Source organism: Hipposideros armiger, unplaced genomic scaffold, assembly GCF_001890085.2.
Source record: "Hipposideros armiger isolate ML-2016 unplaced genomic scaffold, ASM189008v1 scaffold_441, whole genome shotgun sequence".
Lineage (NCBI taxonomy): Eukaryota > Metazoa > Chordata > Mammalia > Chiroptera > Hipposideridae > Hipposideros > Hipposideros armiger.
This window is the reverse complement of record NW_017731791.1, coordinates 1036107-1051087: the sequence shown is the minus strand read 5'-3', so window position 1 is coordinate 1051087 and position 14981 is coordinate 1036107. Positions and strand designations below refer to the sequence as shown.

The 14981-nt window shown below is 39.5% G+C and overlaps 1 long non-coding RNA gene across 1 annotated transcript; it reads right to left on the bottom strand.

The window, feature by feature from the left end:
• Nucleotides 1-8716: 8716 nt before the first annotated feature.
• Nucleotides 8717-11808, bottom strand: LOC109394855 (uncharacterized). The gene is made up of 2 exons (XR_002126533.1): nt 11634-11808; nt 8717-10721 (listed from the first exon to the last, which is right to left on the bottom strand). It is a non-coding gene; the product is annotated as an uncharacterized LOC109394855 (long non-coding RNA).
• Between the last annotated feature and the right edge of the window lie 3173 nt (nt 11809-14981).

Sequence of the window (14981 nt, the reverse complement as noted above, 5' to 3'; positions counted from 1 at the left end):
GGAAGATGGATCTAAGAGTGACAGGGTTGGCAGAGCATCTATTTCAAAAATCCAGAGAAGAAATGATGGGAGTTTAAACTCAGAGAGCAACCGTTGGCATGGACTCGGTGGTGTGAGTGGGGGTGGCGGATACTCACGACACTAGAGGCATAGAAGAAGAGGTGGTGTTCAATGGCTTGAGAGAATAAAGGAAAAGATGTTAAACGTCTTTTTTTTAGGTCTAGCTAAGATATCCTCATTGAAACTGATGCCATTCACTGAGAGAGGGATTCAGAAGGCGCTGGCATTCTGCTGCTGAAGTGTCTCTGGACATGGAAATGGAAAGAGCCAGTAGATATCGGAGGTAAAGGCCTGGCATTCCGAAAAGATCGAGGCCACGCATGCTTGTTTGGGACCTACCAAAATAGAGGTGTGCTGAAGCTTAGGGAGGAGATGAAATGGTCCTGAGGAAGTGTAGAGAGAGAGGTATGGAGTGGGGTAATGAAACACAGAAACACTAGAGGGCATTTAGACACGAGCAAACATTGAAATGTGTGAAGAAGATGGAAAAGAAGTAATTGAGAGACAGAGTCATTGAGAAGAATGTTAAGACGAGAGGGGTGGGGGATCGACGGTGTTAAGGGCCACACAGCAATTGAGGACAGGGGTAAAGTGACTTGGATTAAGCCACTTAGGGCATTAGAGATATTTTCCAGAGTAGTGTCTATGGTGTGGTAGACGTTGGGGCTGGGCTGATTGGAGGTAGAACGTGGAGGAAATACAGAGATCTACAGAAGAATATTCTTTAAAGAGCATGAAGACAAATAGGACATTAAGTAGAGAAAATACATGAGCTGTGGAGGAATTCTGTCATAGATAAAAGAAGGGAGATACTTGGGTATGTTTACGGACAACAGAGAAAGACTTAGAAGAAGCCAGTAAACAGGAAGAGGCTAAAACTAGAGGGGGGAGGGGAATAAATGCTATAGCTATGGCAAATATGGAAGAGATGGGAAGGGGATGGATTTGAAAGCCCAGCTTGGGGAAATCATGAACTAAAGAGACAGATTTTTCTACGGACTGAAAGGTGATGAGTCTGAGTATAAATTATATCTATGTAGTTAGGGAGAAGAAAACAGAGGAGTTTCCCATCTTATGACCTGCTGTTTTCTTTCTAAAATAAGAGCTAGCTCTTTACATTGGGATGGGGGCAGTGACAACACCCTTGAAAAAAATTGGTAAAGATTTAAAATTTTCACAAAGGAACCTGAGCAGAGACAGACATAACTTTATCCTCTTCTTCTTTGTTGAAGTTCGCTCATCTAAAATGCCTCTGTCTGCCAACTCACGGCTACTATTCCCTCAGGATTTGACTCAAGGATTACTTTCTGCCCTCTCCGATAGAACAAGACTCTTTGCTGCCAAACTACATATGTCTACAGATTAGAGGGCATATCATATTTCAGTTTACAATTTTTACTCTGTCATATTTGTTAAACTGTCCAAGGATTAGAACCTTGCTTTATACCATTTTTTATCCCTCCTGTGGCTCACAAGTAGTGCTGAAACTAAATATAATTTAGTTGATCTATCAGGGCCCATGGTCTCTATGTAGAGTGTCTACATGTCTCAGTTGCTGGTGACAGTTTTGGTTTACATGTTAAGTGTTGGCACTATTATTAATAGTGCCATATTTCACTCCCAAAGCTGTCCTGGCTTGGATGGGAATTTATATGGAGTACTCTAGAGAATTCATTTCCAAGAAAGAAGACCGACACTAGGACAGCAGAGACTGGGAAAGGGTAGTGTTACCAAACCAAGGGACGGATAGCCAAAGGGGATGAGGTCAAGGTGATACTGAGGTGCTTCTGAAGTCTCCAGGATGATAGGATCCACGTTCTGCTCATAACCCAGTCCATTCCAGAGTTGTTAGAGAGCGATGGACCCCACTACAACAGTACCCAAGGCTACAGGATCTTCCACACAAGGCCGTCTGACATTGTTTCAACCAGTGAACAAAGGAATCAAAGCAGAAAAATATCAACCATAAGATACAAGCTCTTCTGCTGTCTTGCCTCCCGTTCCCTGTACTCCTCACTCAAGCTTAGTCAAGTTCACTTCCTCATGTTCTTTTAATAGAATTTCTTTTCTTGGAAGAAGAGAATTTCTGATTCTGCCACTAAGATTAATAGACAGCTTAAAAACTATTATTATCTTTAGGAATTATTAGCCTTAGGAACCATGGCTGAGGACACGAACTACAATTTATTGAGCCAAATATTATACATATGCATTTTATATGTATGTATGTTTGTATGTGTGTATTCTGCTTAGGGTAATAAACGTTGTGACCTAGGTAAAATAATTTGCATTATATAAAAGAGGAAACCAAGATTCAGAGTGGTCAAGCAACACACAAAGTCACCCAACTTGCTAGTAAAAGAAAAAGGTTTGGGCCAACATTCATAGACCTCAAGCCTGCCTCTTTCAACTACAAAGGCCTTAGGGAACTCAGAAGTGATCAAAGATCTTTGATATCAAAATGAATAGTCACCACACTAACCTTGAGTTCATCCATATTTGAATTTTGCCACTGCCGTTTGCAGACACCCAGTGCTATAGGACTACGGTGAAGAAGCAATTTCAAGGCAGTGAAAATAACTGGAGTATGAACAAAGACTGTGTACTGATCCTTGTAGAGCAGTGGGTTCTCTTTGTTTTGTTTTATTTTGTTTTGTTTAATTATGGACGCTCTGAGTTATGGGCACAATAAGGAGTGTGATGTGTTTCTGGCACAGCCTCTGTCCCTTTGCACACACAGCTCTTCTTAGACTCCAAGCCACACTATAATTAACAACCCAAGTAGCTATAACCCTAAAACTACTCATTTGTAATAAAGGAAGATGCTCAAAATCTCCCAAGTATCAAAATAAAAGGGAAAACCCTTGGACATACCTACATTAGGCATGTGTATGCCTTATTGACAAATAAAATTCATTTGGGAGTGACGTGAATTCACTGGTGAACATTATGTTTTCCATCAAGAATTTTTTTTCAAGGTACTCAGAAAGAGTCCATTTTCCCATAGTGTTAATGTTGAAAATGGTGGCAGTGACACCACAATAATGCCCATCATTATGATGTATAATATAGATGTTATTGCACATAATACAAAGCATTCTTTGGGCGTAATGCATTTTTGTTGCCTACATGCTGACACCAAGCAGATATAAATGTGCTTTAATGTATTTCCCTTTAAAGGGCTAGTGTAGACGCACCCTCAAGTATGTGTTTTGTATAAGGTTTGGTGAGCAGCTCGCTTTTAGTAGCTGATTTCTGTATTCACTTTAGGCCTCCTAATAGCTCTAATTATAAACTGCATAGTTTTCTATTCCTTCCTAGCTGTTCTTTGTCATTGCACCACTCAGAGACATTTAAACAGTGGAAGCTGTTTATAGTTCATTAAACACTTTAAGCTGTTGTTCTAAAGTTTTATACCTTTTTTTTTTTGTATTTTCCAAGTCATTTCCCTCTGCTGTCATATGAAACCATGCAACACAATTCACTAGAAGATATCAGATAGGCACGTTTTATGGATAATCAGCAGGGCTAAGAGCCATAAATGAATCAGAGACTTTGGCTGTCTATATTCTGGTGTGTTTGGTGTGGCATTTGGTATAGAATGTTTAGATCATTTTTTAGAATGATCCTCTCTAGTTCTTCTTAAAGTAGTAATTTTGCTTCTTAAATAAAAACACTAGCCAAAGGGAACATGAACTCATATTATGATAGTATACAACATAGAAAATGTGACTATTGGAAAGCTAAATATTTTTCTATAATTTTCCACAGGAGGAGAAGATGAGGTAATTACTCCAATAAATGACCCATTAGGATGCGATTACAATGGAAAGTAAGAGAGATTTACCAGCATTAAGACTGCCATGGAATGTGCAGTAGATTATAGTGGTATCAAAGGGAGGCTATCTCTTTTTTTTATTATTAAAATTTGTTGGGGTGACAATGGTCAACAAAACAACATAGGTTTCAAGCGCACAATTCTGTACTATTGCCTTATGTGTTCACTACCCAGAGCCAGTTCACTGTCCATCACCATATGTTTGACTCCCTTTACTGTCTTCATCCATCCTCCTCCCCTCTTACCTTCTGGTAACCACTAAACGGTTGTCGGTGTCTATGTGTTTTTGTTTGTTTGTTTGTCTTGTTCCTTTGTTGCCTTCAGCTTTATTATGCAAAGTGAAATAAGTCAGACAGAAAAAGTCAAGAACCATATGACTTCACTCAGATGTGGGATATAAAACTGAAGGGAGGCTATCTCTTGGTTTCTCTTGGACTAGTCCCACTCTGACTGTGTCCCTTCTTGATGTTCTTCTAGAGCAGGTCCTCCATCAAGCACTGTGTTGGAAGACTCCATAGACCAGGGGAATTTAGAGTTCCTTCCCAAAAGCATTATATAGTCTTTCTGTGAAAAATGGAAGTGAGAGGTTTAGGGATTTCTTCTTTGTTGTTCAAACCAGATAGAACATTGTTCCCCACCATATTAGTTTCTCAAGCAAAGATTCACATCATCACATTGAGCATGCTTAAGAAAACATGGTTCTGTATAAGAGACAAATGCAACTTACCCAGAACCAGGTTTAAAATACTAGCGCAAAATAGGAGACATGGTGCAGCATAAAGGGGGTTTTAGGTTAACATTGAATTTCCTAACCACACCTTCTTCTCTAGGCGGAAGCTACCTTCCCTTTTTTTTGGCAGGGGAATTCTAAGGTCCAGTTGTGCAGGCAACTTGCAATCAGCAGATCCCTTTCAAGATCTGCTCTTGCAATTATATGAAAACTGAGTCAATTTCTTCTCATTCTCCACTCACATAATATTCTTTCTTCTTCACCTTTTTTCACATTTTCCTTCATTATTATATCAAATGACCTTATAATGGGATCAAGATTATCACAAAATCAATGAATAAGTAGGCTTATGATGGAAAATTTTATGTACACATAAAACAAAAGAGCAAATCTTATTTTACAAATTAGACCTTGTGAACCCTAAGGTTTCTGAACAAATATATGTAGCTGGTGACAAATAATAAGCTCATCAGGAGTATTTCTTCTCTTGATTTTAATTCACATTAACTACACAGCTTGCTGACATTATGTGTATGCTGTATGCATTGATGAAATAATGACCAAAGACAAAAAGTAGTTTATATTAAAAATCACCATAGGATGGAATTTTCAAGTATATATATATTTTTTTCCTCAGGAACTGAGCTACATTTCTACATTTGTCACTTCCATTTTTCTATAAAATCTTGTAAATTTGTCTCAGTATCTATCTATCTATATCTATATCTGTATCATCTATATCTATATCTGTATATAAAATAGGGACGTGATATCTAACACAACAATGATAATACGTCTGATGAGCATTTTTTTAAGATGAAAGCATCTTATAAACTATAAAATGCTACATAAATGTATGTTATTTTGCTTCTTAAAACTAGTAAACATATTTTCTCATTGTGTTAGAAAGTTAAGAAGAAATGAAATGTAAAGAAACAATGAGAAGAGACACAGAAGCCTTGTTTTAAGAATTAAAGGGGAATCATTGGTGAAAATTTCTGACAGAGCATGTGTAGCACTCACTGTGAATTTGAGTTGCCCTCCATGTTAGCCATGCCACACAGCTCTGAGCCTTCATTCCAGTTGTGCTCCTGTCATCTTTCCATAGCATGTTTCACCTTCTAGCATACTCTACCCTTTACTTACATTTCATGTTTATTGTTTATTTCTCTCTTCCCCGCTAGAATGCAATCTCCCTGAGGGCAGGCGTTTTTGCTTGTTTTACTTACTGAGTTATTACAGGAGCCTAAAAGAATGCCCAATGGATATGAGGTGCTCAGTTAAATATCTGTTAACTAAACAAATGAATGGGTCAATATTCACCAGGTTTTCAAAGGGTAGAGAGTTGTCTGTAGGAAAGGCATGCCAGAAGAAGCAGTGTTTAAGGAAAGCTCTGAGGAACAGGAAACCAGATGATTCTGTGGCCCATTTTTTCTGAGGGAAAGGGTCCAACGGTAGAGAGACACTAGCAGAGAGGAGAGATACCTGGTCTGAAAGTCCAGCAGGCTGTGATCATAGATGTCCAATGAAAGAGTTCATTCAAGGAGCATTTGTGGGATGTAGTGTCAAGCCCTATCTGGATGATACCAAGAATACAAAGACTAATGAATTGAGAATCTAGTTCTCTAGAGGCTCACAACTAATCCTCACTAAGTGCAATGCCCCATTTCTGACACATCCTAAGCTCTCACCTAGATTATTGCATTGGCTTCCATTCTTGACTCGCCCACCCCCTACCTGATCATCCCATGGTGTAGTCTCAAAACAACACCCATCAACATCAGTGAATTTTACTCCCTTGCTCAAAATCTTCTCATGTTTTCTCAACTCCTTCAGAATAAAAGCCAAAGGCCTTCCAGAGGGCCACAGCCCTGGAGGCACTGGTCCCAGCTTTCCCGCAGCCTCCTCTTCTGCGTATTCCTCCCATTCAGTTAGCTACAACCGTATTGATCTTTTTGCACTTACCCAAATGTGCCAGTTCTGCTCCAACCTCAAGGTTTCCACACATGCTTTTCCCTCTGATTGGAGTGCTGTTTCCCCAAATAGTCACATAGTTCCTTCACTCCTATTATTTAGTTTTCTGCTCAAGTGTCACTTTATCAGGAAATCTTCTCTGACCATTCACCATAAAATAGAAAACCCACCACACTCTGTCTTTGTCAGTTTTAATCACTGTTAGAGCAGCTGCTCAATGAATATTTATTGATTGAATGAAGGTGCTACTAACAAAAATGCCAAAGTTGGAAATTATGCAGCTAGATTAAAAGAAGAATATAGCCTGGAAAGAGGCTTAATTATTTAGCAGAACGTTTTGAGTGATAAAGGACAAAGATAAAGATTATTTAACAGATCGTGTTGTGAGAGCTAAAAAGTAATTTGGAAAATAATATGGAGATCATTTCACAGTGTATCATTTAAGGTTCTTGGCATCAAGCAATGGGAATCACTCTGGATTTTATTGGGAAGGTATTGATGATCATAATCATTAGGAGGCGATATCAAAAGGAGGATGGAAGGGGTCAGGGCCCTCTTAGCATGCTATGAAGTAGAGTACAGGCAAACACAGACTCTCATTGAGCAAAACACCTGGGCAGAATCTGGTCACTGCAATCGTTTGATCCTGACCTTGAATGTTTAATAATATGTAAAGTGTGATCGTTTCATAAGGATAAACTAGGACAAATAAATTTACATTAAAATGAGAAATTTGAATATTTTGGGGTACTGAGAATTATGGGGAATTTTTATTTTCTTTAGATTTCTTGTACTTAGTTTTTAGGTTTTCTACAATAATAAACACATATCTTTTTTTAAACAATGTGATATAACTATTATCAAAGGAAATTTCCCTTTGAAGCAAATTTATATGTTTATTATTAATATGTTGTGGAAGATGTGGTTTATTATTTTACCATTTTCTTTTTTAGGAATCCTGGGAGAAAATGTAGCCTTTCATAGTACCCCATAAAAAGTTATAGTTCGTCTGAGCTTTTGGTCAGTTTTTATCTCAAAGATAGTGTCCATATGTCCTTGAGTATGTTAGCTATTAAAAGCCTTGGGTTTCAATATAATAGTGAAAAACTGGAAACATAAATCTTCAAAAATAGAAGGTTGGTTAAACCAACAACATGCCCATATGACACATGCATGTATGTATGTTTGTATGTATGTAAAAAAAGATCCTGAAGTTATACAACAAACTGTCACAAGCATCTCCCCATGCAGAGTGGGGCAGTAATAACAGAGGGAAGTATTTTTGTTAGTTGAATATTTTACAGTGAGCATGCATTTTACTTTAATTACAAATCATATATGTAGAAAAAAGGCAGATAACATACACAAAAAATGTAGAGAAATGCAAAGGTATTCAAAGTGCTTAAATTTAAAAGTTTCAAAACAATATATATATTCTGAAACCTCATTTACAAACATTAAATAAAGCCTACATGAAAGTGTTCCATTTGGGGCCGGCTGAGTGGTGTGTTGGTAAGGAGTTGGCTTGGGATGCCAGCTCTGAGCAGCAGGACCCTGGTTTGGATCCCACATGAGGGCCAGTGACCCTGCACTCTCTACAGCTAAGATGCTGAACAACAGCTTGACCTGGAGCTGGGCTGCTGTGAATCGCCAGTGACAGCATAGGCTGCATTGGGGCTGGCCAGCAGCTGGCATGCGCTTCCCTGAACCACCATGAGCAGCCGTCCAATGGCAGGCGAGCGACTGACTCTCCGGAGAAAAGCACAATGATAATACCAACATGGGCCAGTGAAGTGATGTCCTCCACAACTAGACTGAAAAACAAAAGGCCAGCAACTTGTCTGCTCCCCTTCCCCAACTCCCCAAAGCTGTTCCCCTCCCCCAATTCCCCAATAAAATCTTTTTAAAAAAAAGAAGTGTTCCAGTTGGGGAAAATGTTATCTCTGATTGGCATGATTCTAAAGGAGATTTATTTGATTGCCTTTCTTTTCATATTTTAATAAACATACTTCCATGACTATGTCTTTCTTTAATAATAAAACCACCTTTTCTAAGTAGAGTTATAAGATATATAAATTTTTGCCTCTAAAATACAATAAAAATTAAAGCACATAAAACTAGGAAAATTTAATGCAGAAAGAGCTCATAAAATCAAAGTACCCAAAGATCTGATAGATAAGTAGTCAAAGACCACACACAGACAATCTCTTTTGAGGGCCAGTAGCTAGGGATAACATATGGAAATAAATATTCATTAATCAACAAAATGCAAATTAAAACAAGGTAACTCTTTATAGATTATATTAGCTAAAAATGTAAATGATCATACCCAGTACTTTTGAAGGATCTGTAAAACTGCAACCTGCACGCATTTCTAGCTGCACTCATTCATAGATGGGCATTAGTGCAGAGAGCAAGCTCTAGAACACAATGCTCTGGTGCAAATTGCATCCTGCCACTTCCAGGGTGTGCACCCTGGGCATAGGGTTTAATCTCACCTCAGCTGTAAAATGGGGTAATAATAACAATATCTCCTGATATGTCCTATTAGAAGCATTTAATGATTCAATACCCATAAATCTTCTAGAATAGTAAACATCTAATGAATATTAACTATTAATTATTTACTATATATCAACCAGGATCTCAACAGAAAATAGATACACATAAATTATCATAATTCAAATACCACCTATTTCAAAACGGCTATGCACAAAGGTGTGTGCAGAGTGTTGACAGGTCACAAGAGGTAGCCGAGGGACCTGAGGCTAACAGTAGTGGGCTATTATTACCCCTAATCCTGAAGGGTGATGCAGGGGAAGAATTTCTGAAACACAGAAGAATAGCTTTGTACGGAAGGAGTCTTGGAGAGGAGAAGTGACCTTCTGTCAATAGGCACCATCATTCAGCTTGAGGCAACCTCTTAAGTAGGGAAGCGGGGAATATGTCCTGACTTCATTTGTGTCTCTCCTTCTCTTGCCAAGGTTCCCCACCGGTTGAACCAGCTATTAGCCTGTGCGGAGCCAGCTGATGCTGTCCATGTGGTTCCACTTCCTGGCACGGAAAGCAGGGGGCAAAAGGCAGAGGAGTGGATCTGGCATTATCTAGGTCTACATCCTAGACCCCTCGTGAGAGAGGCAAAGCAGATTATGCAGTGCTGTAAGTTTCCACCAGGCCCTTCTGCCTTCTTAAGGACTTTTGGGGGAAGCAAATGTGTTCCTTTATTTTTCCTCGCAGAATACCTCTGCCAATTTCCTTCAGTCCTAGGGGCCAGTGGACACAGGCCCTGGAGACTGACTGTCTGAAGCACCATCCAATTATTCAAATAGTCTCTTTTTAGCTGCTAGTCTCAGACAATAACGCTGCTGGTTAGCTATCACTAGGCGGGGACTGGAATATTTTGAGCATGTGGATGAGGGCAGCCCATAGAACATCAGAGAAAAGTTTGATGAGAGTCTAAGCCTTATATAAGATTGAAATGGTTGTGATAGAGGCGAAGACCTCATTGCCAAGGTTATTGACCAGTGATCGCAGCTGATTCACAGTTATTGACCAGTGATCAATCATGGTTATTGACCAGTGGTTAATTTCTACCAGATTGAAGTACATGCTTGTCAGAGGCAAATTTCAGGCCCCAAAAGTACAAACAAGGAGTACAGAAAACTAAAAGAACAAGGGGCAAATTAGGCATATTAGTGAATATTTAAGTAAAGAATATATATTTAATAAAAAGATGGGTATAAATACATAGCTATTCCAAGGCTATAATATAGCCATATTTAAATCTGAATTAGAAAATAATTCAATTTCACCATTGCATTTAAAGTGTTTGTTTGTTTGCCTGTGTGCTAAGGAATAAACGGACTAAACATCCAATGAGGAACAGGTGCATTAAACGAAAGATGAATTTTTCTCTAAGCCGTTATATGAAAGTGCATACACTTCACCCATACAAGCTCTCAACTACAACAGGAAATGGTAACAGTGAAAATGACAAGTCTCCAGCTTCTTCTCATTTTCATCCCAGGGTGCTTTTGGTACCTGTTCTTCTCAACTCCTCAGTTCTTTTCTCCCATTGTCTGTTTTTGGCAGCTCCTCTTCCTCCTTGTCTCTCTGGGTCTTCATTCAGATCGGTTCCAGGAAATGAAAGAGAAGGTCTGTTAGTATGTCTCCCTCCTCTCTACGGCATTTATAGTCCTTCTCCCAGGGACACTATTATGCAGAAATAGCAGAGGAGATGTGCCAACATTGTGATGACTAGAACGCTTAGCCTTGTGAGCGAAGTCAAAGACAGGGAATATAGATCACTTGATAATACTCATAGCAATTTCAGGGATAAAGAGCATGCTACAAGCACCTGTAGCCCAAGTTCTTTTCTCTGGACTTTTCCAGAAAGGAATCTTTTATTTTTCTTAATTCCAAATTTCCAACAGTCGAGAATAAAAAGACAAAAAAATCACTTTCATCCTACCAATAGGTGGGAAAATATTATTGGCCCCAACTTTATAAACAATGCCTTTATTTAGATTTACTACACTGTTACTTACGAGTATATTTCTAAATAATCATTATCTGGTTATATTTATTGAAGTGGATTATCAAAATGCATAACACAGTCTTTCCATTAACTCTTTCACATTAATGAGTTGCTATTTAGTAAATTACTATTTCCCAGCACTAAAAGGAAGGAAGCCAGTGGCCTGAATGATTTTCCAAAGTGCCTATTAATAAACACCCAAGGCATGTATTAAAATACTAGCATGCTAAGGTCTTTGGGAAGTACCTAGGCATATGGACAGGGGTTTTTAGAAATGTGCATTAACGCTTTCATGACCATAGCCTAGTGTTCAATCAATTCCTCTTCTAGGTTTGGCTATCACTCTAATTTTTATTATATTTCGATCCATGACATTTTTTTTTCTCCCAGTAGTGTTTGACTGTCTCAAAGGTTTCTGTCTTGGAAGGCTGCCCCTTTCTTGGTCCTTTGTCTAGAGAAAGTAGGCTTTCCTTACAACTAAGTTGTGTCTGTACCTGTTGGCATTTCTGGGTTGCCAGCTTCTCCAGTTCCTAGTTGGAGGGAAGAAGAAAATCCAGAGAACTTGCCACCATGTCGTTTCTCAGGTCCTGAGGTCTCTGGCTGGTTGGCCATCTTCTCTCCACTTTTTTTTTTTTTAAGCTGAGCCATCCTGCCACCTGTTGGCAGCTCAGCGGCTGCTCAGCTCAGGCCGGGACTCGAACGCTGTTGCTCAGAGCTCAAACTCTTGAGCAAGCTCTTAACCAACTGAGCCACTCGGCCGGCCCTTCTCTCCACTTTTCAGAATCTACTTTAGTTTGTTTTGTATGTAATGTCCAGGGTGTTTAGTTCTGCTTAGTGGAAGGAATAGAGAAAATTATACCATTTCATCTCCCAAGAAGCGGAAGTCTCCAGATTTATTTATTTATTTTTTTAAGATTTCTCTTCTGGTAGTGATTTACAAACTTGTGTTTTTTTCCCCCAAAAGAAACCTTATACAAAAGTCAAGCTTAGAATGAGGAAAAATCTGGAATTATTTGAAGAAATGATACTTGAGCTTCACAAATTGGGCATCTTAATACTTTTGCAATGAAGTAAGAGTAAAACGTGCTGAATTTAGGTATAGTATTCTTATTCTTATCTAAATCTTAGCCTTTTTCTATGGCTAATACAAGGACAAGAACAAGAATTCTATCAAGGTTCTTTAATCAGCCAAAAATATGACATTAGCTGCTATTACTCTCTTCTCCTTGTACCTGGCAGGATCCATTCTCCTTGACAGAAAAGTACACATATAATTTCTCATTACTTGGTAAGTGAAACTGTCAAGATTGATAATGGCAGCCTCTTTAATAAAGATTACACTTGCCATCATCCATTGAAGAGATATATTGAATACCTACTCTGTGCCTGGCATACTAGAAACTAGGGAGGGCAGGTTACATAATTTGTGGGTGCAAGTGAAGAATGAAAGTGTGGAACTGCTTATTCAAAAAGCAGGAAAATGCCATTAAAGGTACTAATATGTACAACTCCTTTCTTCCACTCTGTTCCTCAACCATTCCTGGTGCACTGTAGCTGCTATTTAATATTGCGTTCCCTCAGACAATGGGATACTCCACTTCCTGGCCTACTTCTCTTCCCACAAGCTCACTGCCATAGTCCACAACTGACCGGCCACTCCACAGGATCTCTCTCTCTCCTCTATCTCTATAGTATCTATCATTTATCTATCTATCTATCTATCTATCTATCTATCTATCTATCTATCTATCTATCTATCTATCTATCATCTATCTACCTCGCTATATCATCTATCTATCAACTATCATCTATCTATCATCTATTATCTATCTATCTATCATCATCTATGAGGAAGTTTATTTACAGATGTGGGAAGAACATGGTAAGGGCCCTCCAGCTGGTCCGCAAGGGGGCAATCAGTGGAGATTGAAAACGGGTTCCCCAAGCCGGCTGCCAGGGAAGGCCCCCGGAACCAACAGCGTGTTTGCTGGCCTGAACCTAGAGGAGAGAAAGCTTGGTGCCTGATTCCAGGGTGGGATCTGGCCCAAAATCTTCAAGTTGGAGAAAACATGGAGGTAGTATGTGTATGTGACCCCAAGGGAAGGCCAAAGGTATAATGGCAGTGGAGACTGCTCACGCCTCGCCCTCTAGCAAATTCCATCACCACTATGAGATTGGGCACCATTCCAGTTGTTCTCAGAGGCAGCTTTCCCAGGCCCAGCATGCTGGGCCACGGGGCCCCCGATCTTGACTGCCCTTCGCTCCTGGGCCTGGAGTTTCCTGCTTATGCAGACTCTGTCAGCAAGGCCACCAGCCCCTTCTATTCTCCATGTAGAGCCTGCCAGGCTTTCTGCTGGGCCTGCCTTTACAGCTGCAACTCCCCACCTGTCTGCACCCAGTTAGGACGGCATCTGCCAGCTGCCCATTCTCAGCCTCCGGTTTCTGCACGTGGAGCTTCGGGGCATCCCATTGCTACAGGAAATAGGGCACTACAATGCTGCACATGTCTTTCTCCAGGATCCCACTAGGGCACCAAGATGGCTTCTTAAGATCTTCACCTTCTTCTACAATTGTATTCAAGGTATTCAAGATAGCTTCCAGGTTCCCCTCTGCCTTGAACCAGGGCATGTTTGGTACCTAGGTAGATGTGGATGAGATGTTTGGTAGTTACCCATGAATGTGTCGTCGTATTTCCAGCCTTGGAGGGGGACAGCTGCCATCATGCCACACCCCAAGACACAGGAGACCATACACCTAATCCTAACTCTCCCTGCACACAGGTACCCACCTCGGGTGGAGGGCTGCAAATGTTGTTGGGCAGGGGCCTCAAGGGAGAAGTTAAATGGCACCCAGGATACCAGACGGGACACTGGTCAGGGAAGCAGGAGGTGGGATCACCTGTGAGCCAAGGGTCCAAACATGTGGTACACGCTCCGTTGTCCTATAGGACTTCACTTACAAAATACAAATAAATTCCAAGATAAAATTTCTAAGAATTTTAAGACGGCAATCACAAAGCATTAAACTCTAAACACGAGGCCCTGCTCAGCACAGTGCCCTGTGTGACTGTCCTGGTCTCCTGCAGTGAAGCTGCCCGGACACTCGGTACACAATGGTGCAATGTCTAGAAATTCTTTTTAAGACTTCAAAGAAACTGGTTTAAAATTTAAAACTTTAGTCTTTTAAGCATATAGTTCATGTCTTTTGCTAACACACATTCAAGGAATTTGACTATATTTTAACTGAATTGTTGTGTTGTTTTGACACTTGGAAGACATTAACACTTTCAAGTGACTTTGATAAGATGAATCTGTTGACTTTCTTTACTTCATCATATCTTGGTATTGTGGTAAAGACATTTATTTTATGCTCATAAATTTCTTCCTGGTCTCATTATTATCCTGTAATTACTACTTTAAGACAGAAATGAAGTTCCATTACTCGATAGGGACTATTTTATTTCATCTAGAACAAAGAAGCTATGGCATATTTATTGCCAGTGGTGAACTGAAAATCCTCAAATGTCTCTCATCAACATCCTTATTCCTTTTTTCCCACTTTAAGTAGGTTGTTTTTTTTTTTTTAATTTTTACTTTCAGTGATACTCGGCATTAATTAATTCTGTGGCCTGAATCAGTACGTCCGTCTGCATGGATATCTAAGTGAATTGAATAAATTGGATTGTCTTCTAATTTTTTTCTTATTTTCTTGTAAAGTATATATTTTTAATGTTCAGATAAAATACTTAAGATCAAAATGTAGATTTTATAGTAGACTTTGGGATTTGGGCATGAGTTCTAATAAGGGTGTTAATAATGTCAATGATAATATGCTAATTTTTA